The sequence below is a fragment of the Puma concolor genome, chromosome B2, assembly GCF_028749965.1.
Source record: "Puma concolor isolate L17-30 chromosome B2, mPumCon1.1.hap2, whole genome shotgun sequence".
Lineage (NCBI taxonomy): Eukaryota > Metazoa > Chordata > Mammalia > Carnivora > Felidae > Puma > Puma concolor.
Window position 1 is genome coordinate 55,785,747 of NC_141671.1, and position 21,996 is coordinate 55,807,742.

At 37.0% G+C, this 21,996-nt stretch overlaps 1 protein-coding gene across 1 annotated transcript in view; it reads left to right on the plus strand.

Moving 5' to 3' along the window:
* PRIM2 (DNA primase subunit 2) overlaps nucleotides 1-21,996 on the plus strand; it is a 342,261-nt gene that overhangs the window by 178,249 nt on the left and 142,016 nt on the right. The gene's annotated exons all lie outside the window — the stretch shown is intronic.

A 21,996-nucleotide genomic window follows, 5' to 3' on the forward strand; every position in this document is an offset into this window, starting at 1 on the left:
TGTAGGCAAACATCTTATAGTTTCTTTTTATTCTTTTTTTTTTCTTTTTGAGTGTGTCCAAGGGACCTAAATATAGAGGGACAAAGTTTTTATTAAATGGCTATATATCACTGTGCTATCTTAGATTGTGTGGAATTCACATGTTGACAGCACATGCTTCCCCTTCCCTTCCAACCATAGAAACAAAACATGTCATGAATTACAAAGTAAGTTTGAGGGCCAATTTCCTGTTGCTTGCGCTGGTTACCAGAATTGCCAGTTCTCTTCAATTAACCTGTTTTGAGAGAGTTTGGTTCTTGAATTTAATGCCAATAACATATCAACTATGGCTCAGCCCGCTTCTGTTCTAAACAACCTGTTTGTATGTGACTTCTTTCCTCCCTGCCTCCCACACTTCCCAAGTTCATTCAACAACCCTGAATCACCCTAATTTATTCCATTTTGATCTCTGTTTGTCTCTTCACAACCTATTTCTCTTTCAAGATTTTACTCCTCTTTCTGTTGCTTCTAACAGACAAAAGGCAAAATGTTCAAATCAGAAGTAAAGCTTAAGAAGTAAAAGAAAAATAGGAAATGCTTTCAGTAAATCCAAGTAGTACATATTGGTGAATTAAACGCTTGTCCTAATTGACATATTTGTCTTATGTATAAATGTGTGTATTAATGTCTTTGGGATTTACCTTTGCACAGAGCTCAGTTAGACAGAATTCATTGAGAATGAAAGGAGATCAGGATCCTGCTGTTGTATCAAACAGCACAAAGTATGGCTTTACAAGATTTCTTTCTCAATTTTTATGTGTTTTGAATCTCAGTTGCTTATTTGTCAGGGTTTGAAAACTGATATGGTATCCATTAATCACACAACATTCTGGAAAATATGTTTCAAGAAGTCTGTCTGATTGTTGTTTTAAAAAAATACAATTCTATAATTATTTAGTTAGAATTACATTGTTTTCTGCCAAAGGCCAGGGCAAGGGTAGATAAAATGTCATCATAAAAGTAGATGAGAAATGTCAAAAACAGTGGATTTCTGAGCTAAAGAATGAGTAACAATTTGAAAATGATACTGATCCAAGCATTTGCTAATTGTGCCTTTGAATTGTAACATGTAAAGTAGATTTGGCTTTAATATTTTAAGGAGTCAGATCAAACAGAGATATTAATAGTGACCAGAGCAATGTTAATCTGGGCCCCACTTCATATTTTGACTTACCTGATCCTAGGATGGATGTTATTGAGAGTGGGCAACTCAGTAGATAGGATGTAAATAAACTTTGGGCACATGCTTGAAGTATGAGAATGGATAAAAAGGTAGTTATAGAAAATTGGCCCTACCTCCCATCTAATCCCCCCTCCCCACCTTTTTAATCGAAGTATAGTTGAAGCATAATGTTGCCTTAGTTTTAGGTGTACAACATTATGCTTCAACAAGTTTATCTGTTACGCTGTGCTCACCACAAGTGTAGCTACCAACTTTTTATTCTTTTAAAACTTAGAATGTTACTTCTCATTCAGAAACTTAGATGGATATTAATTTCTAGTATCTGTTAGTGCTCTTTATTTTTCTTCACTCCTTTTCACTTCTTTCTCTTTCCCACCTCTCTTACTCTTCTCTCTGGTAACTTTTCCTTCCCAGAGACACGTTTTTTAACCTCTGTATAATTGTTTTTTTGTTGAGGATGGTTCAGACTAACATTTCATTGGATTGACTAGCATGAATACTGTACACACTTTTTGCATTTCCTAGAGCACTGTTACTGAATCATGTTTGAGTTGCTTCCCCAACCTCCCTCTCCTGCCCATCCAAATCTCTTGATTTTGTCTCCTGAGTATCTCTATTGTTGTAGTAACTTCTTCTATATTTTCCTTGTTGCCCTGTTTGCCCTCTAAAATATTTCACACGATTGCCAGAATTATATTATTCCTTGGCTTAAAATCATTCTCTTGTCTCCACAATTTCACTGCAAAGGAAGTCTGAACTTCTTGAGTGGCATGTGAGGTCCTTCTAGAAGGGCCTGCTGTGTCTCTTTGGATGCTTTTAGTACTGGTCCCCTAACTTCTAGTGCCACCAAATGCCTGAAGTTCCTCTAATACAGCTTGCTGTTGTCGACCTCTCTGCCCTTGAGAATATCTTTCCATCTGCCTGGAATGTTCTCCCCTTCCTTCCTTTCAGTAACTTAACTAATTTTTGCTTGTCCTTTAAGACTTAGCCCATGTTACCTCATCTGATGTTTTCCCTGACTATTTAGTTCCCAGGCCACTCCCCCCAGTTTGAATCTGATGTTTTTTATATGTGTTTTCATAATATCCCCATGGCTACTTGTGTATTACAGAACTTACAATGTGGTAATCATTTGTTTACTTTCTGATGACTCCATTATAGTATGGGCTGCTTGAGAGCTTGTAAGGTGACTTTCAAATTTGTATTTCCAGTTCTGGGACAGTATATGACACATGATAGGTGTTCATTATGTGTTTCATTGAATGAATGAATGCATATTATAACAGCAATATTCTGTTTGTTTCCTGCATGATGTTTTTGTAATTTGTAAGTCATATTGCCACATTTTTTCGGGTATAAAACCTGGTTCAGAAGATATAAACCTAAATGTCTGAATCTCACCTTTAGTTAATGCTTGATTCTATGCAATAATGATGGGTTCTTCTTCCTCCACCTCAGTATGGTAATTGTCAACTAGAATTTAGATTAACTACTGACACATCTCTTCAAGTCCTTGAAACTTGCACAAACTGTACATTCGTTTAGGCCTTTCATTCTCAGCAGAGTTCATTCAGGACTGGTTGCTAGGCAACGAGGGCTAGATGCTACATGTAATATGCACCAACTGATGTTTCTTTTTTATCATTATTAAATGAAATGGCTTCTCATTTTATTACCATGTCAGAGACGTCTGTATGTAGGGTGGCAGCTGATGTGCATAGTTTGACACTTTCTCTTGTACAAAGAAAGTAACCTTGTGATATGCATTTCAAGCATATTGTCTTTTTTGGGTGTCTAAATGTAATGTTTTTCTTTTTACCTTTCTTTTGCTTAGTTCAAAATTGGAAATAATGCTATTTGATTTGAAAGGTTCTAATGATAATCTTGTTACAAAATAGTAATCATCATTGATTTGCATGACCTGTATAGTTTAGATGTTACCTAGGGGGGATAGACGTTAGGAGGTTGAGATTGAGATCATTATTAGGTCTAATTTTGTTTAGTGCCTCTAATGATCAAAGAAGAATGATGAATTGCATTTTAATTAAATTTGTCAATAAAACTAATTTGGGAGATGATACAAATACCTGTAAAAATTAAAGTAGCACTACAGAGAAATTCTCAAATCCTTTTTACAGGACTTAGACACTCAAAAGAGAGTTAGTTTAACACTTTGCCAACCTACTAATCTAGGCTATTGCTTAACAATATATATTATTCTGAGGATGTTGAAGTGATGTGTCAATTTTTTTTAGTTTAACCTAGTTCTCTAGTTTAAAGTTAAATTAAGCATAGAGAAACATTTTGCTTCAATGTCTTATGGAAATACAAGCTTATTTTTATTCGTTTGTAGTGTCCATCCATTCATCAGCAACTGAGTGCCTGTTATAAGCTTGGAATAAAAACATAAGACCCATTTTCTGTTCGCAAGGAGTTTAAAGTTTTGACTTCATTTGAGAGGCACTTAAACATGGCACAAAATTTGTAAACATCTCTAATAGAATTAAACACAAAATACATAATTTTATTATTTTAACTGTGTTTCTCATGGAATTATTTCCTTAAATAGTAGAGTCGTGACTTGTTTTGGATTCTGTACTTCCTGCACAGTAGTGGTTCCCAGTGGGTACTCACATTGGACTGAACTTTACTCTCACTTGAGAGCTGATGTTGTCACTAATGAAGAAGGAGCATAGAGGAAGACAAGGGGATTAGGGAATGAATATGGTTGCTGAGATTATAGGTTTGGTAGTTTAAGACATTTTAAACTTCAGGTGCCTGTGGAGCTCTGGGGCAAATGTTTAGTAAGTGGCTAAATACAGACCACAGTTTAAGAGTGAGGTTTACACCACAGAGAGACTCATTTGCTAATCATCACTGTTTAGGTGGTGGGTAAAATCAGGGCAATGGTTGATATCACTCAGGGAGAGAGTATAAAGTGACAAGGGGACATGGCCCTGGATAAAACTCATATGTAGAACATCAGTGTTTAGGTGACTTGCAATGGGCAGTGATGAAGGTAGGAGGTGAATTAAAAAAGAAACCAGTGAAAAGTAATGAGGAATCTTGAATGAAACAGGAACACAAGGGATAACGGGATCAAAGATGCTAAGGGAAAGATTTCAAAAAGGAATGGTAAACATTGTCAGATGCCATAGAAAAGTCAGTTGAGAATTATATAATGTCAGTTGGATTAGGCATGTGGGAGTCACTGGTGGCTTAGCTACAACATTGTAGTGGTGCAGATGTCATTCTGATTCCTGTGAAGAGTCCAGAAGTAAATGAGAAATTATGCTGTGGAAGCACAAGGGAGTGTAGCCTACTCTTGGCAGAGCAAGGAAAAAAGTAGACAATATCCATGAGTTTCATAGTTGGAGAAAGTTGTATTTTTCCTTAAGATTGGAAAGGTGAATATGTATAGGTTAAGGGGGAAATGAAGTCTGTGGAACTAAGAGAAAATAATTGAAGGGGCGAGTTTTTAGAAGAGGTAGGAGGAGATGGGACCAAGAAATCACACTGGCTGGAGTTCACAAAGTACTTTTTATAGTTCTTATTCAGACCATCTCATCCCATAAGACCAATTCATGACAGATGGTCCTTTATCATTATCCTTTTTTTTAATTTTTAAGATTTTATTTTTAAGTAATCTCTACACCCAATATAGGGCTCAAACTCACAACCCTGAGATCAAGAGTTGTACACTCCACCAACTGATTCAGCCAGGCGTCCCTCATTATTCCTGTTTGAAAGTTTGGTTGGTGATAGAACCTCAAGATGTTCACTATTAAGGAAACCTGATTTTTCTAATGAAAAGTACTACATTTCCCTTCTCAAAAGAAATGAATGAATGAATGATTTCATAAGACTTTACTATTTTTTCTAAAGTGATACTAAGAACTCCTCAATTGGAAGAAATAAAATTGCTTAGACTTAAAAAAAAGTTAAATTTCCAAATGCCAGAGAGAATTTGCGTAAATTCTCTATCTATCTGTAAAGAACCTATCATTAGATGTGTCATCTAATGGGTCTCATCTCATCGTGACTTTGCTGTCATCCTCACATCACTGCATTTTCTAGGGTGAATTGTATAATGTACTGATTTTTAAATTTGGAGATATATAAAGGTCTTGGACTATGTTCTTGTGAATGTAGAAGTTTATCGTAAATAAATATCTTTGCTAACCTAATTATATTACCCATGGGATTATACTTATAAAATGGTATTAGATTATCAAGAGCATATATTAAAGATGATTTTTATTATGTCACTTAAAAACAAGTAAGTATGAACAGGTGAGACTAAAGAGGGAAACTTTCAGCTCACGTGAGAACTTTAGTTGTTTGAATTTTTTTTTCCTTAGAAATAATGCCTTTCCCCACAGTGTATGTATCCTCTTTTACCCTTCCACCTCAAGACTTGAAATGAATGGGGGCAGATTATAATTATTTTTTTTAACATTTTATTTATTTTTAAATTTTTTAATGTTTATTTTTGAGACAGAGACAGAGCATGAGCAGGGAAGGGGCAGAGAGAGAGGGAGTCATAGAATCTGAAGCAGGCTCCAGGCTCTGAGCTGTCAGCACAGAGCCAGATGTGGGGCTCAAACTCACAAGCAGTGATATCATGACCTGAGCTGAAGTCGGACACTTAACTGACTGAGCCCCCCAGGTGCCCCAATAATCTAGGTGCCCTAGATTATTAATTAGTAATCTAATTAATAGATTAATAGCTGCTCTTAAGTAATGCTTTGCCTTTCATTAAAGAACAACTAATTAAAAAACATGTATTTATTATACTGTTTCTCCTAAATTTGTTAGCATATTTGAGCTCAACAATGAAATAGAAATCAAATAAAGGTAAAATAAACCAGCAAAGTAGCATATAGCCTGTAATAAATACTTGGACTGTATCACATAGATTAACTTGTAATGCATCCTGAATTTGTAAACACATGCTTATATTAACCCTTTATTTTAAAATCATTTAAAATAATGAGCATCTTCCTTCAGTTGGTATTATTACAGACTGCTCTTGTAATTTTTTTTTCTAATGCAGTACATTTGGTTAATATGTACACTTTTGTTTTTTTGAGAGAGTGCATGTGTGTGCTCATGGGGGGGAGGGGCAGAGAGGGATAGAGAGAGAATCCCAAGCAGGCTCCACACCCAGCGCAGAACCTGACATGGGGCTCATCTGTCGACCTTGAGATCATGACTTGAGCTGAAATCAAGAGTCAGACACTTAACTCACTGAGCCACCCAGGTGCCCCAGTATGTACACATTTTTATTTATTTCTCTAAAGCTCTTGCTGTCATAGATTTTATATCAGAAATGCAATCTCTATAAGAGACTTTTCCCAGTGTACATCATGGTGCAGTTCTTGGTGTTTTCTTTTTGAGTTCATTCTCATTTTGAAATCAGAAAATTGTGTGGGCATTCATGTGCTAGAAAAAGGTTTAATGGATAGGGACTTCCACCAATTGAGGACTGAAATGAAAGCCTCATTAATGTGGTCCACATGCTTCAGTTGTTTGTCAACCCTCTCTTATCCCCAGTTCTAGCCTCCAGCAGTGCTTTGAACTATGTATTTCCTTTCCTGCATGCAACAACAACAAGCTTTTACAGCTCAGTGACTATTGTGAGGGTGTTCTAGGTGCCTTGTAAGATACTAATAAATTAAAAACAATGTATTCTTTTCTATTATTTATTGTCCTTGGAATATTTTCATTTCTGTATGGAACATGTTCATGCCTTCTTAGAAATGCACAAAAAGTATTTAAAATCAGCTTGTTGTGTTAAAGGCACTATAAAGGATATTCTGACTATATACAAAGGAACTAATAGATGTGATCCCTTAAAAATGTATATTCTAACAAGGAAAGAAGACCATTTTATGCACATACACACGCCCCTATACAGTGCCTCTCCCCCACACCCCCCCCCACCAAAGCTGTACTAGAATAATTGCTACAGCTTAATCAAGTAGAGTAAATAGACATAGGAAATCTTATTTGTGAGAGGTGATATCTTATGTGGATTATGTTACAAGTTTAATGCCGTTTAAATTGTTTCTGATAAAATATAGGGGCCACTGAGGGGCTCAGTCAGTTAAGCATCTGGCTCTTGATTTCGGCTCGCATCATGATCTCTGGGTTCGTGAGATCGAGCCCCACATTGGGCTCTGCGCTGACAGTGTGGAGCCTGCTTGGGATTTTCTCTCTCCCTCTCTCACTGCTCCTCCCAGTACACACCTGTGTGCTTTATCTCTCTTTGTCAAAACAAATAAACATTCAAAAAAATTTGTAGGCACAATATATAAAATTTGGCCAAATACAAGAAATGAACCCAGTGTTACTAATAAAACCACTGTCAAGCCTTTGTTGTAATCTCTATGTATAATTTTATGTAATTATAATTAAAGTGGTTAAAGTTAAACATTCTTTCTTATAATATGTCATAACTAAGTATAAAATTTATTTCCATGAGTCTAATTTTAAGTGAGTCTGTAATGCTCAATTGAAGATAGATCTATTTTCACTTAATTGTTCCCATTTTATTGGATATTTTCTTTTTTTGTTTTGGTTGAATAAATCTGTGAAAAAAATTTTTTTAATGTTAGCAGTTTGGGAGCACTTGGGTCGCTCAGTCACTTAAGTGTCTGACTTCAGCTCAGGTCAAGATCTCACGGTTTGATTTTGAACCCCGTATCAGGCTCTATGTTGACAGTGCGGAGCCTGCTTGGGATTCTCTTTCTCTCCCTCTCCCTCTCTTTACCCCTCCCCTACTCACGTACTCTCTCAAAATAAATAAACTTAAAAAAAATGTTAGCAGTTTTTTTATGGCCAGGTGACCAGGTGAAGTAAACTGGGGAGAAGAAATGCCACGATGATTTTATGACGAATGAATTGTAATGTAGATGTTTTCTAGCAGAGGGAGCTAAGAACAAAGAGCAGCAGCAAACTAGGTGGTGTATAGGTTTGAAGATACAAGGAATTCATTATTCTAAAAGTGTCGTGTTGTCCAGGTGAGAAAGTGGCAGAGTTCTTAAGTTAACCACTGACTTGAAAAAGTTCACGAAGATGAATTTTAAACCTTATGCATCTAGATTGGAACCTTCTGTTGTAGCCATGTCAAATTACCACAAGTTTAGTAGATTAAAACAATACTCATTTACTGTCATACAGTTGTATAGATTGGTTATCCTACATGTGTCTCATTGAACTAAAATCAAGATGTCAGCAAGGCTCCGGTCCTTACTGGAGGCTCTGGGGAAGAATATGCTTCCTTCCGAGGTTCCCGTTTCTTTGTGGGCTGTCACCCAGGGTCCTGTCTTTGCCCCTAGAGGCTGCCCACATTCCTTAGGCTGTGTAGGAGCTCCTGGAGGTCTCTTTCTGGTGCTTGCATGTGGATTTTAACGCAGAGCCAGCAACCACTCATCAAGCCCTTCTTATGCCTTCAGACCTCTCTAATGTCTTCTGCATCTTTCTGCTTCTATCCTGAGAAAGTTTTCTGCTTTTACCACCTCATGTGATTAGATTGGCCTACATAAATATGCAGGATAGTCTCCCCACCTCAAGGTCCTTAACCTAAATTTCATCTGTATGGTCTATTTTGCCATGTAACCTAACATATTCATGGGTTCCCAGGATTAGAGTGTGAACATCTTTGGAAGGGCATTGATTTGCCTGTTACAATGAGGAAGTTGTTTAGGGAGTTGAAAACAGCTTTTGCATCACCTTTCATCAGTTGTACAAGTAAGCCACCACTCTTAATATATATAGAATACTAAATTTCCCTGGGGTTTTTTTAGATAGGTTAATTCACTTTGCTAGCTTAACATGTTTTAAAGTTGAAAAAAGTTAACAAATGATTTACAGAATTTTGAATATATGTAAAATAAAAATATATTTTTTTTTTTTAAAATTTTTTTTTTCAACGTTTTTTATTTTATTTTTGGGACACAGAGAGACAGAGCATTAACGGGGGAGGGGCAGAGAGAGAGGGAGACACAGAATTGGAAACAGGCTCCAGGCTCCGAGCCATCAGCCCAGAGCCCGACGCGGGGCTCGAACTCACGAACCGCGAGATCGTGACCTGGCTGAAGTCGGACGCTTAACCGACTGCGCCACCCAGGCGCCCCTAAAATAAAAATATATTTATGGAAACATAAATTAGTTACTGATTTTCTTTTTAAGGATATAGAAAGAAAATAGGAAAATCTTTCCTGTCTTTGACTGGCTATGTAGTCATGCCAAATATGTACCTTTGTAAATATTAGACTTTGTAATCAGGTTGTGCATAGTGGCTGTGACTTGCAGAGGAATTTTGGTGTGAGAGCTGTTTGGTAATAAATGGTTATAAACCTTTTAGCATTCTAGGAGTTTTATTATCATTTATTTAACATATTTTAAGGGAAATATTTTAAGGGAAATTCTACTCAGCGCAAGACATGGTGCTCAGTTCTAGGGATACATATTTGCATCTGCTCTTATAGGGCTTAATCTTGATCAGAAAATAAAGAATTTTAACTAAAGTAATTACACTAAATCATAATGATTGTTAGCATTGTAGAGGTACATGATTCCATGGGAGTACACAGTGTCAGGAAACACTGAAGCCTTGCGTAGTATTCTTGTAGCTTATCTGTAACTAGAGGTTTAGGTTTCTGTTAGCCTTCTTACTCCAAAGTTTTCTTAGGGATTTCTGGATTGTGGAAGCTGGTAGTCTTCCTGAGAAGCAAAATTTATGATTGCTTATGCTTTTCAAGTAGTTTTATTATCTACATTTATTGTTTCCTATTCACTTAGTGGGTGATTATTTATTTAAATTTAAAGATTATTTATTTTTGTTTTCAGAGAGAGAGCTCACCTGTGCAAGTGGGGAGGGGCAGAGAGAGAGAGGGAGAGAGAATCCCAAGCAGTCTCCATGCTGTCAGTGTGAAGCCTGACATGGGGCTCGACAGGAACCATGAGATCAGGACCTGAGCCCAAATCAAGAGTTGGACACTTAAGCTACTGAGCCACCCAGGCACCCCTTGCTTAGTGGGTTTCTTTAAAACATTGATTGTCCTCTAGTTAAGTAATAAAGAAAATTAGTTATTTTATACTGTGTTAGGCATAAAGTGCTAACAAAGTATAAAATGATGATGATGCTATATGAAATAGCTTTCTTAAAAAGTCTGAAAAAGCATTGTGGTCGTACCTGTAATACATTAGCAGCTAACAACTAATTTGTTTGGTGCTGATGGAAGTGTTCTGTGCTATTCCATCCAGTTTTGTTTATAAAACAAAAGTTGATAAACTGAGCTGAGGGCAGACAGACTACTGATACTGAGACTCACCAAAGGTTTAATACCCTTTCAGTTGTTTACAACTACTACTGAGAAAGTAATTATATAAAAGATAATACAAAGTGAATTTAAAAAGCCTATTTTTAATTGAGCTACTTTGGTCCTTGACATATTGCTCACAGACAGTCTAAAGGAGGCTACTAAGGACATCCACCAAAGGAGTCTAACGGTGTGTCTTCTCAGATCTTGAGAGGTCTGCCCCTAACCACCCGAATTAAAGCACACCCCTCCATTGCTTTATGATATACCTTATTCCTTTTTCTTCACAGAAATATCACTAGCTGGTGTTTTGTTTGTTTGTTTGTTCATTTGTTTGTTCATTTTGTTTTGTTCATTTGTCTGCAGCATAAGCTCCATTAGAACAAGAAATAATGTTCACCTTGTTTACTGCTATCCTTCTATTACTTTCAACAGTGGCTGGCAAAATAAGACCTCAGTAAACCCTTGAATGAGTGAATGAATGGGAAAAAACACTTTCAGGTTTTAAAATTTTACCTCTCATTTAGTTTTTTAAAGCTACTGTTAAAAAATTCAATGAAATAAATTTTAAAGAACTTACTGGCTTTGTTCAGTGATTCGTGATTCATGAATCAGGCAGCATCCAATCTAACAGATACAAATGAGCTCCTAGGAACTGTACAGAATGAAAGACCTTTATAGGCAGAAGGGAGTAGGAACAAGGAAATTATACTAGATAAATGAGGCTTGGTTGTTACAAAGTCACTTTTCTTTAGGGCTTGGCAGGGGTCTGTTGGGTAGATTACCTAACTAGTGCTGATTAGGTGATTCCTGATTGACTGGTTTAAGATTCCATTTCTGGGAGAACTGAAACTGTAATTAAGTCTTAGTGTAAGTGACTCCATTTTGGGCCTCTTGTCTTGTTTTTAACACTACTAAGTGTTGAGACTGAATGAGATGGTAGTTTGGATAGAAAAATTCTGATACTCTACCTTTGCAGAAATTCAGTCCTGGTTTTGTTGTTTGGGAATTTGGGATTCTTTCATAAATCAGGAACTAATCATGGAGGACTGAGAGTGCTTTCTGTTCCTCAATGTGACCTCAGAAGAGAGATCCCTTTTTTTCTCCCCATTGAATTCGGATTTTGAAAATGCTCATTTAAAAAGTGAAACAAAAAAGCCTGTTATGTTCCTTGCTGTTTTTATCTATGAAATGACAGCTTTAAACATTATGACCATCATTAATGGCTGTTCAAAACCAAAGGAGTCTATAGGGAAAGTGTGTGACTTCTGGACTGTCACTTTAAGTCCTCATTAGCTGTTGCCTTTATCTTGTCTTTGTCCACTTTCCCCCAGAAACCCCAAAACATTGTGTCCCTGATTCTCTGCTGTTATTAGGGAAAGATGTGAGAGGTAATCCTAGAGTTACATAAATTTGTGATAGCCAATCTCAGAAGCATTCTACACTCTAACTATTTGTGGGGGAATGGAAAGATATCCATCAATTTAATGTATTAATTCTGCTGGATGTTTGATCTTTAGTCCATGGTCCCCCCATCCCTCTATATTTCATTATCACTCTCTCAGGCAGCTTTTCTTTATTGTAATCATTTGACTACTCTAAGTCAGATCCAATTCAGAACAGCCTCTCTTTAGGGGATTATTATACTACCAGAATATACACTAAGAATGTAAAGGAATATGAAAAATTTACTTAGGAAAATAGAGATATTTGTTTGGGGCTTTATTTTTTTTTAACATTTTTATTTATTTTTGAGAGAAAGAGCACATGAGCCAGGTAGGGGCAGAGAGAGAGAGAGAGAGAGAGAGAGAGACAGAGACAGAGGACCCAAAGCAGGCTCCCCACTGACAGCAGTGAGCCCCATGCAGGGCTTGAATTCATGATTGTGAGATCATGACCTGAGCTGAAGTTGGACACTCAGCCGACTGAGCCACCCAGGTGCCCCTGTTGGGGGCTTTAAGTGTGTATATTGAAAATACCTATGTAAGGCTATAGTTTGTATCTTATAAGGATGTATGTGTTTTGCTTTTTAAATCAGTTTTATTGAGGTATAATTTATACACAATGAAACGCACTCATTTTAATGGAATAGTTTAATGACTTTTGACTTTTGTAAAGTAGAGGTGTTTTTGATAGAGAAATGAGATGCAGCTTTCATCTCTCTTACAGTTCATTGGATTATTGCAGATTAGAAATTGGAATAAATAGGAAAATATGGAAAGATGCGGCCAACCTAATTAAAGTAGAAGTTGTGCCATTTATGGTTCTTACCCGATGTGACAACCCATATGGTCCTGATATTTATTGGATATGTGAGTCTCCTAGAATCATACAGTTTCTCTCAGTTGTAGAGAAATATAGATCATTCCACTGTGTATTGTCTGCTGGTAGTTTTTTGGGGAGTTTTTTAAGTGCAAAATTTGAGTAAACCTCATGCTTGTGGAAAAATCATTTACATTCAATTTATAACAGAATGTTATTGATTGTGTTCTCATTTGGAATAACTGCAGGGAAAATCACCTGGGCTAACAGGAGTTGGATACCATTTACTAGGGACCTAGCTTGTAAAAAGAAACTCATTTCAATTTCTATGGTGACAGCTGTTGAGTGAATTTTCCTGTGATACCCTTCACAGCAGGAAATGATATATTGTAACTTCATCTTCCTTGATATCTTACCCACCCAACAAATCCAAACCGCAGGGACTGTGCTCTCTAAATGTCTGAATAGCCTGGCTTATGTGGGTAGACTATTTTTTTTCAACGTCCAAAGTGGGTAAAATTGTGATTGCAAAAGTGGATATATGGGTGATACACAAAACCTTTGTTTCCTCTTCCTGAAATTGTTTTTCCATTTGTGCCATGATCGCACCTGGCTTTATGTGAAAAGGTTGTATTGGAACTTGGTATATTTTTATAGGATGATGTAGAAGAATATAGTTCATTTTGAAAGATGTATTAGATTACTTTTTAATGGTTCAAATAAATATGTTTCCTTGATATAGACATCAGTTTTGATTACTTGTGGTGCATTCTTCACTGCTTTTTTATTTTATACCAGTTTTTAAGATATGATAAACTGTAGGCTGCCGGATAGAAGTAAATAGTGTTAACCTCTTCAGGTTCAAGAGGACTGGGAAATGCTTAACAAAGAAAGGAAATACTTTTTATATGCTGCTATTTTATGACCCTCAGAATCTGTTGACAGGGAGGGAGGGCAGAGAGACATTTCCGAGGATGGGAGAGAAATTCTCTCCAGTCTGGCCCAGGGTTTTCCTGTCATCCTATTCATATCCCACCTAGCATGCATGTCTTCTTACAAATGAGAGAATGGACAGTTGTCATTAGGTGTTGAAGTGAGCCAGGCAGCCCCCCAAACTCCCAGATAGAAATGTGTCACAGCTTTGTTTTTTCCCAAGGAAACCTTTCATGCTCCTTCCAAGCTAATCAGGATTCAAGATTGCTTTCCTAATACTATAGGTGGCAACCTGTGGCTAAAATTTAAAAACTTGATTCCCAAGTAAAATGTGAAAGCAAGCATATTTGCAGTAGACTTGAGGCACTTCCTTTAGTGGACCCAATTGCAGTTTATATTTTGCTAATGACCTGCAGAGATGAGTCTTAACTTGAAGTCAAGGTGAGTCAGTTGGCTGTTATATAGGTGTGCCTAGTCCTCAAGAGAATCATTTGATTGCCTAATGTCATTATATCCTCTTCACTCTGTAACAGTCCTGTCCAGTGAAAACATGATTGCCCCAGGAAACAAATGTGAGCTTCATAGGTAATTTTAAATTACTTAAGTGAAATTAACTTTAATAATACCTTGTTTAACTCATACCCAAAATATCATTTCAACATGTAATTATATGAAAAAAAGTTGAGTGAAATGTTTTACAGTAATTTTTTCATACTAAGTCTTTGAAACCCAGTGTATACTTTACATGTATTGAACATCTTAATTTAGACTAAGCTGCATTTCAAGTGCTCAGTAGTCACATTTGGTAAATGGCTACTATACTGGACAGTGTTGTAGCTCTACAAGACTGGATTCCATTGAAATCTCCAGTGTTTGACGTTGAATTTTTACACTTTGTAAACTTCCTAAGAGTGTTAGCTTAGACAAAACTTTCCAGATCATGAGAGTATTCAAAGACATCTAAATTATTCCACTTGCAAACTAAATATTTTATGTGATAGTATAAAGAAGGTAGGAAAGAAACATATTTACTAATATTTAAGAGATGAAGCTGGTGAATTTTAGGAATAGAGAAAATCAATAACCAAAATGTTTAAATGCAATAAATTTAAGCCTGGATGTTCGTGATGATAATGATAACAATTTGAGTGAAAAATGCGATAAACTCTTTGACAGATAGCTCATTTGATCCTCACAATAGCCCTTTGAGGAAGGTACTTTTGTGATCCCTTTTATGATGTCTGTTTCCCAGTGAGGAAGCAAAGAATAAATAAAAGGTGTTTACAAAGTCACACAGATAGTGAGTGTATGCAAACCCATGACTAGTGGATTCTGAAATCTGTCATCTTCATCACTCTACTCTACTTACTCCCTTATTATTCTGTTCTGCCCACGTGTTTGCCTTGGGCAAACTGGACTTGGAAAATGTATGCAAATGCAGGGAGGGGGGCTGCAGAGAATTCCTGAAGTGTTATAACTATTCCATGACTCCTTGTTTATTCCATCACGTTTTCATATAGTCAGAAAGGGAGAAAATGATTGGAGAAGTGATCACCTGTGAAAAGCTGACTTTTGACCTCTCATTTTGTCCATTTTGCCCTGTGGCATTTATGTCACAGTAGCAGAGCTCTTGAATCCACTCTTGGAGCCAAGGTGCAATGATCCCTCTCCTGCTAACGATAAGCACCACAGCATGAAAAGACTATTTTTTTTTTTTGCTTAACCAGCTAATCTTGCAGTGGAGACTCACAGATTCACTTTCATATAATTTCTTCATTTTGTTTCCAGTGCTCAGTTTCAACACTCAAAAACAGTTCCCTGTTGAGTACCTAAGTGCTCATATTGATATTTGTGGTGTATTGAACAGGACTTAAATTTCTCATTTTTACAAAGACTAGGAGTAGATCTGCCTTTCACCTATGATTCACAGATCCAATGTGTGCAGATTTATCTTTATGTATATCCACTGTATTTTTTATTCTGTAAAGTAGATGTTGTGTAGTAGTGTTTGGGGGAAAACTCCAGTTCTGTGTTGATATAATTAAATATACCTTCCTGTCTCATTTGTCCCTCCACCACCCTACCCTTGAATGGTTCAGTTTGAGTTCAGTTAGGATCATTTTAAGTTTGGTTACATAGATATGTATTCTGGATATTTTGAAAGTCTTTTCAACCTTTCAGGGTTTAATTCATTTGAAACTGTTAGCTTTATAATTTTCTATTTACTGTGATTTTTAGCTATATTGGAAAACTAACTGTGCTTACTTCTTACTGTTTAATGAGCAAGGAAATAGGGGAGGAAGAAGTTCCTCAAATGTGACTGAGTTTTAATTAAGTTGCGTGTAAGTTTATTGAACAAATGATACAGTAATAAAATGCTTTTTTATTTTGTATGCTATTCTCTTATTGTAGAGATTAGATAATTTAGCACCATCGCCTCAAAACAAAACAAAAAAATACGGACAGTCACTGAATTACTTCTGTGTAATCAAAGGATTTCTTGTATACAATCATAAAATTCTCTTTTCTTAGAAAATACTTAATTTGCATATATTTAGTTCTTTTTCTTTTTTTAAGCTGATTAATTTATTTTGAGAGAGAGTGAGCGCGCACAGGACCGGGACAGAGAGAGAGAAGACAGTGAGAGAATCCCAAGCAGGCCCCCTTCCGACATTGTGGAGCCTGACTTGAGGGCTTGACTTCATAAACCAGGAGGTCATGACCTGAACTGAAATCAAGAGTCAGACACTTAACCTACTGAGCTACTCAGGCATCCTGACTCTAAGTATGTTTAGGTGTTTAAAGGTTTAAACTTGACAAAACCTCAAATTTTCATTAAGATGGTGACTTAGCACTATGTAATTGGAAAAGGAGATAGGATTTAAAGTTTGCTTTTAATTTCAATGGTTTTTGTTTAGAGACCTGCACTATAGGACCTATCTACCCAATTTCAGTTTGTTTTTTTTTCCCTCCTCCTTTGCCTCTCCTTGTCTTTTCCACTACATAACCCAACTTCTTCATCTGTAAAGAAATTGATTTAGAAATTTCCATGGTGGGGCGGGCACCTGGGTGGCTCAGTCGGTTAGGCATCCGACTTTGGCTCAGGTCATGGTCTCCTGGTTGGTGAGTTCGAGCCCCTCATCAGGCTCTATGCTGACAGCTCAGAACCTGGAGCCTGCTTCAGATTCTGTGTCTCCACCTCTCTCCGCCCCTCCCATGCTCATGCTCTGTCTCTTTCTGTCTTTCAATAATAAATAAATGCTTAAAAAAAATTTTTTTTTTTTAAGAAATTTCAATGGCTTGGGGCCCCTGGGTGGCTCAGTTGGTTGAATGACCAACTTCGGCTCAGGTCATGATCTCACGGTTCGAGAGTTCGAGCCCAGAGTCAGGTTCTCTGCTAACAGCTCAGCGCCTGGAGCCTGCTTCAGATTCAGTGTCTCCCTCACTCCCTGCCCCTCCCCCGTTTGCACTTCTCTCTCTCTCTCTCTCTCTCTCAAAAATAAACATTAAAAAAAAGATTTCCGTGGCTTTGCTTATCTCTTTCTGCTTGTCCCTCTGATAACGTGCCCACCCTCCAGATCCTGAGAAAGACTTTCTTATTAGCCCAGAATCCCACCTCCTTATCACATAGTTACTTTTAAACCCCTCCAATAACCTTGTTAAATTCCTATGACATCACATACTTTTATGAACCTGGTTAAAATTTAAGAATATTTTAATGCATATGCATGCATTTGGTAAACTGCATGCAAATGATAAGAGTACTAAAATAACCAGGACTTTGCCTTTTCTGTGGTCATGACATCCTAGTTCTAAACCTCTAAGCTCAGATTATTTTCTGACTATAATCTCCTGCTCTTCTGCTTACTCTGCAGTCCCTGATTCTCGCAGATTGTCCTCCTCTTATCTCATCCTTCTGTACTAGGCCTCAGGTCTGTGTTTCCAACACATATCACTCTGTTCAGTGCCATTTCTTTGCTCAAGAAGGTTTAATGCTGCACATTGGTTATTTCTCCTCACACCCTTCTTTTAAAGAGACCTGTTTTCTGTGGACTCCAGGAGCGTTTGTTTTGAGCATTGTTGTGGCACTCCCCACACTGTGCTTTCTGAATTGTCTCTGGATCCTTCATTACTTTTTGACTCTTCCATGGTCACAGAGATGCTTAAGGAGTGATTGAGTGGCTAAAGGGACTCTTGAAAGTTTTGGGAGATTTTGTTTGTTTTGTGTTTTTGTTTTGTTTTGTTTTCGGTAATTAGAATCTGTTATATCCTGATGAGGACAACAGCTGGGATGTGGGAGAAGTTTGTTAGAGAGTATGACAGTCTAATGACATTAAAAAAATTAAGCTTTGTCCTTGGGCTTTGTGCATTTATATGGTTCTGGGGAGTGAAATTATTTATGATTCAGGTACATTGTAGTTAACTGTTACATTTTCGCAACTGTGCTATATCCTTATACAACTGGATGTGTTCAGATACTATTCTAATGTAATTGAATACTCACTGAATCACATTTTTATGTTTTCATTACTTTTCTGGCTCTTCGGCAACTTGAGAAAACTGTAACATTTCACCCTTTGTGTCTTTCATTTGCTACTATAGCAAGTAAGAGATAACTTATGCATGGAAGATGCACCTAAATAAATCACTGTAATTCCTAATCCCTTACCAGCAAACATTAAGTCAAACCTTGATTTTTCAAGATTCTGTGATCAAAAGTTCCTCTTCATATTTCACAAAATAGTTATTAGTGACATAATTTGAATTCTGTGGCCCATTAACATGCTTTGGTTTGCTGTATTGAAAAAAGGGTATTTGTGGTACATCTTAATTTATTCTCTAATGAAAGCTTAGAAGCTGGAAAGCTTAGAAGCTTAGAAGTTGCCTACTTAATCTCCTTTGTTGAAAATTGTACATAAGTGACAGTGTTTCTCAAAATAAAAGTGATTATTTAAAATAGAAAACAGTATTTTCTGGTGAGTTTGCGTGCACACATGTGTGTATGTGTGTGTGTATCTTGAACCAATTTTTTGTTGTTAAAATTTACTATTTCTGTGTTTCCCCAATACAGCGATTTAAAAAATGTTCATAAAATTGATCTGTTTTTTTAAATCGTGAAAATAAGAATGTATCTTGACAGTCCATTTTTTATATTTTTGTTTGTTAGCGTAGCAGCTGCTTTCACTTGGAAGCAGGATGATACAAAGCTGACATGGGCTTTGAATGTGGTACAGAGTGACTCACCTTTCCTGGGTCCCTGCTATGAATCTCAGTTAGTAACATCCCTTGGCACTTCCAAGTAAAAGCCAAAGAGCCAGTTTCATGTGAATTGTTTCTTAAGGATTTTTATCCATTTATGGTGGCATTATTTGTTTCTTTTTCTTCTTTCATTGCCTTCCTTTTTCCATCGAGTGCCACCACTTTTCTTCAGCCTCTCACCTTTTCTGCCTGTAATATTTCAGTGTTCTTCCAACTGATTTTCTGTTGCCCAGTCACTGCCCTTTTTAGTTCTTTCTCCACATTGCTTTCTTTCTCAAGTATAAACATTTATGTGAATTCTTGCCTAAAATCTTTTCATAGTTTTTTATTGCCTACATAGCGTTGGGTGCAGCACTTCTTGTGATTTGCCTTTTTTGTACCGTATCTGAAAATTCCTGCCACCTCCGTTTCATCCATCCATTACTGGTTCAAACATGTATTAAATAGCCATATGTACCAACTCCCTAACCAAGATATAAGTTACCCCTTCTGATCATGAATGAGTAGAGGAGAAATCTCATTCCTAATTCTGGTGCTTAACATCTTCATTTGTGTCATTTTTCCCCCCATGGGTTTCACGCTTGCCCTTACGGGGTTGGCTGGTGGCCACCTTTCTGTCTATTGATAATATTTTTAGAAGTATGATGTCTCTATACAGTTTCCTTATATTCTGTCTGTAGTTATTTATACTCATTAGTCTTTACATTAATCATTGCTACCAGTCTCTTTTGTTTCCCCCTTGAAATTTAGCTCTTTTGCATAGCCCATTAAACTGTGGAGGATCAAGTATTTTATAGTGCCATTCAGGCAAGTGTGTGTCCTCTTAAATATCTTCTCTTTGTATTTAGTGTACTGCAATAATCTGGGCTGAGAAAAACTTCTTTGTGGGATAGTATATCATTTGGTTCTGTATACTCACTAAGTAGTCATGTTTGTGCATCATTTTACCATTTATAGAGGACATTTGTATTTGTTAATCTTTTAAATCTAAATAGTCCTTTTTAAAAAATGTTTATTTTGAGAGAAAGAGAGTGCAAGCAAGGGAGGGGCAGAGAGGGAGAGAGAATCCTAAGCAAGCTCTATGCTCAGCATGGAGCCCAACATAGGGCTCGATCTCACAACGGTGAAATCATGACCTGAGCCGAAATCAAGAGTCAGACACTTAATCAATTACGCCACCCAGGAACCCTAAACAGTATTTGTAGACTGAAAAGCTGAAGCTTGTAAAGGTCAACAGTGTCCCAGTACCTCCTAGCAGGTTGATGGCTCCTCTGTAGAATCATGCTGCCTCCTTTCCCATCCTGTCTTTTTGTGCTTAGTGGTCAAGACTGCAGTTTCTTTGTGTACTAAAATACAGTTTACCGATTTTAATTAGCACTTTGAATATATCATTTCATTTCTCCAGTATTTCTGTTAGACAAGCCTGGCATTATTAATTCTGTTTACAAATGAGGATAGTGCAAATCAGGGCAGTTAAATGACTTGCCCCAGTTTGCCAAACTAATGATTAAAAAACAAGAACATATCTCTAGATTCTAGCCTACTGCTATTTCCGTTGCCTCATGCTGCCTCTTTGCTCTACTGTAATATAAGTTGGAAAGTGAAATAGGTTTTTATTTGGGGGATTTCACTGAAACAACTCTCCGTTATACTGTATATTAAAATGTGAAATATTAAAATTAAATGACGACTACTATTGGCTTAATTTAGCATGAGTTTTGTATGCCATGCTACTACTATGATAAACAGAATGGTTAGAATCCAATGATACATTAATTGTCCAAAATATGTTACTGAAAGGAGAAATAATACCACAGGCAAGAAAATGTGTTTTAGAGATTGGGATCATCCTGTACTACTCATTGGCATTCTGCTCCTGCTCTCAGATTAATTCTGAGGCCATTCTTAGCTTATGGAGGCAGAACTCTCGGGATGGGAAATCTACATTTGGAACAGTCTCCTAGGCAGTGGCTGCAGCATCCCAAGATATACTCTGGTTTTGCTTCATAATTCATACCCATTGTTTAATCAGCAGATGGATTGATTGCAAGAATAATAGCCTTTCTACAGAGCATCTCGGGTGTGTGTGTTGTTTAGCAGCAAGAGTCTATACTGAGCAGGTATTAGGTAGAGAGTCTGGAATTCTTTAGGATTGTAGTGCTACTTTACTCCAGAATTTTTCTTTAGTTGTGGAGTCTGCATAAACCTTGGTTTGACTGTGGGTTTCTGTGTAATCTCGCAGCTGTTGTTTGTTGTGTCATTCCTGAATGTCTGCATCTGAATCTGAATCAGTGTTGGAGTTGGGCATTGTGTCAAGAAGCTGAAAATTTACAAAGTTAGATGGCTTTAGATGATATATACCATGTTGTTTCTTAATTTGTAAAAAATGCAACAGGAAAATGAGAATACAGCAACGAAGAGGATGGTGTGGTATAGTCAAGAAACAGGGAATTGAGAAATAAAAGGTTGAATTCCCACTGCACTGTAAACTTGCCTTCTGATCTTACAAGTCTCTAGCTCCTCTGGCCCCCCATTTGTTAAATGTAAAGTTAAAACACTCTTAGGGTTGTGAGGATGTAATTAGAGGATATTGGGGTCCCTGGGTGGCTCAGTCAGTTGAGCATTGGACTCTTGATTTCTGCTCACATCATGATCTCACAAAATAAATAAATAAAGTTAAAAAGAAAGTAAGGATGAAGGCACCTGGGTGTCTCAGTTGGTTGAGGTCTGACTTTGGTTCAGGTCATGATCTTAGGGTTTGTGAGTTCAAGCCCCATATCGGGCTCTCTGCTGTGAGCTGAGAGCCTGCTTCAGATCCTCTGTCCTCCTCTCTCTGCCCCTCCCCTGCTTGTGCTCACTCAAAAATAAATAAAACATTAAAAAAAAACCAAGGGTGTAATTAGAAGATATAGATAAAGACTCTTTGCACATGTGCAAAGTGCTGTTCAGATGTTACTTGTTTTAATAAACAGTGGTTACCATATGTCAGGT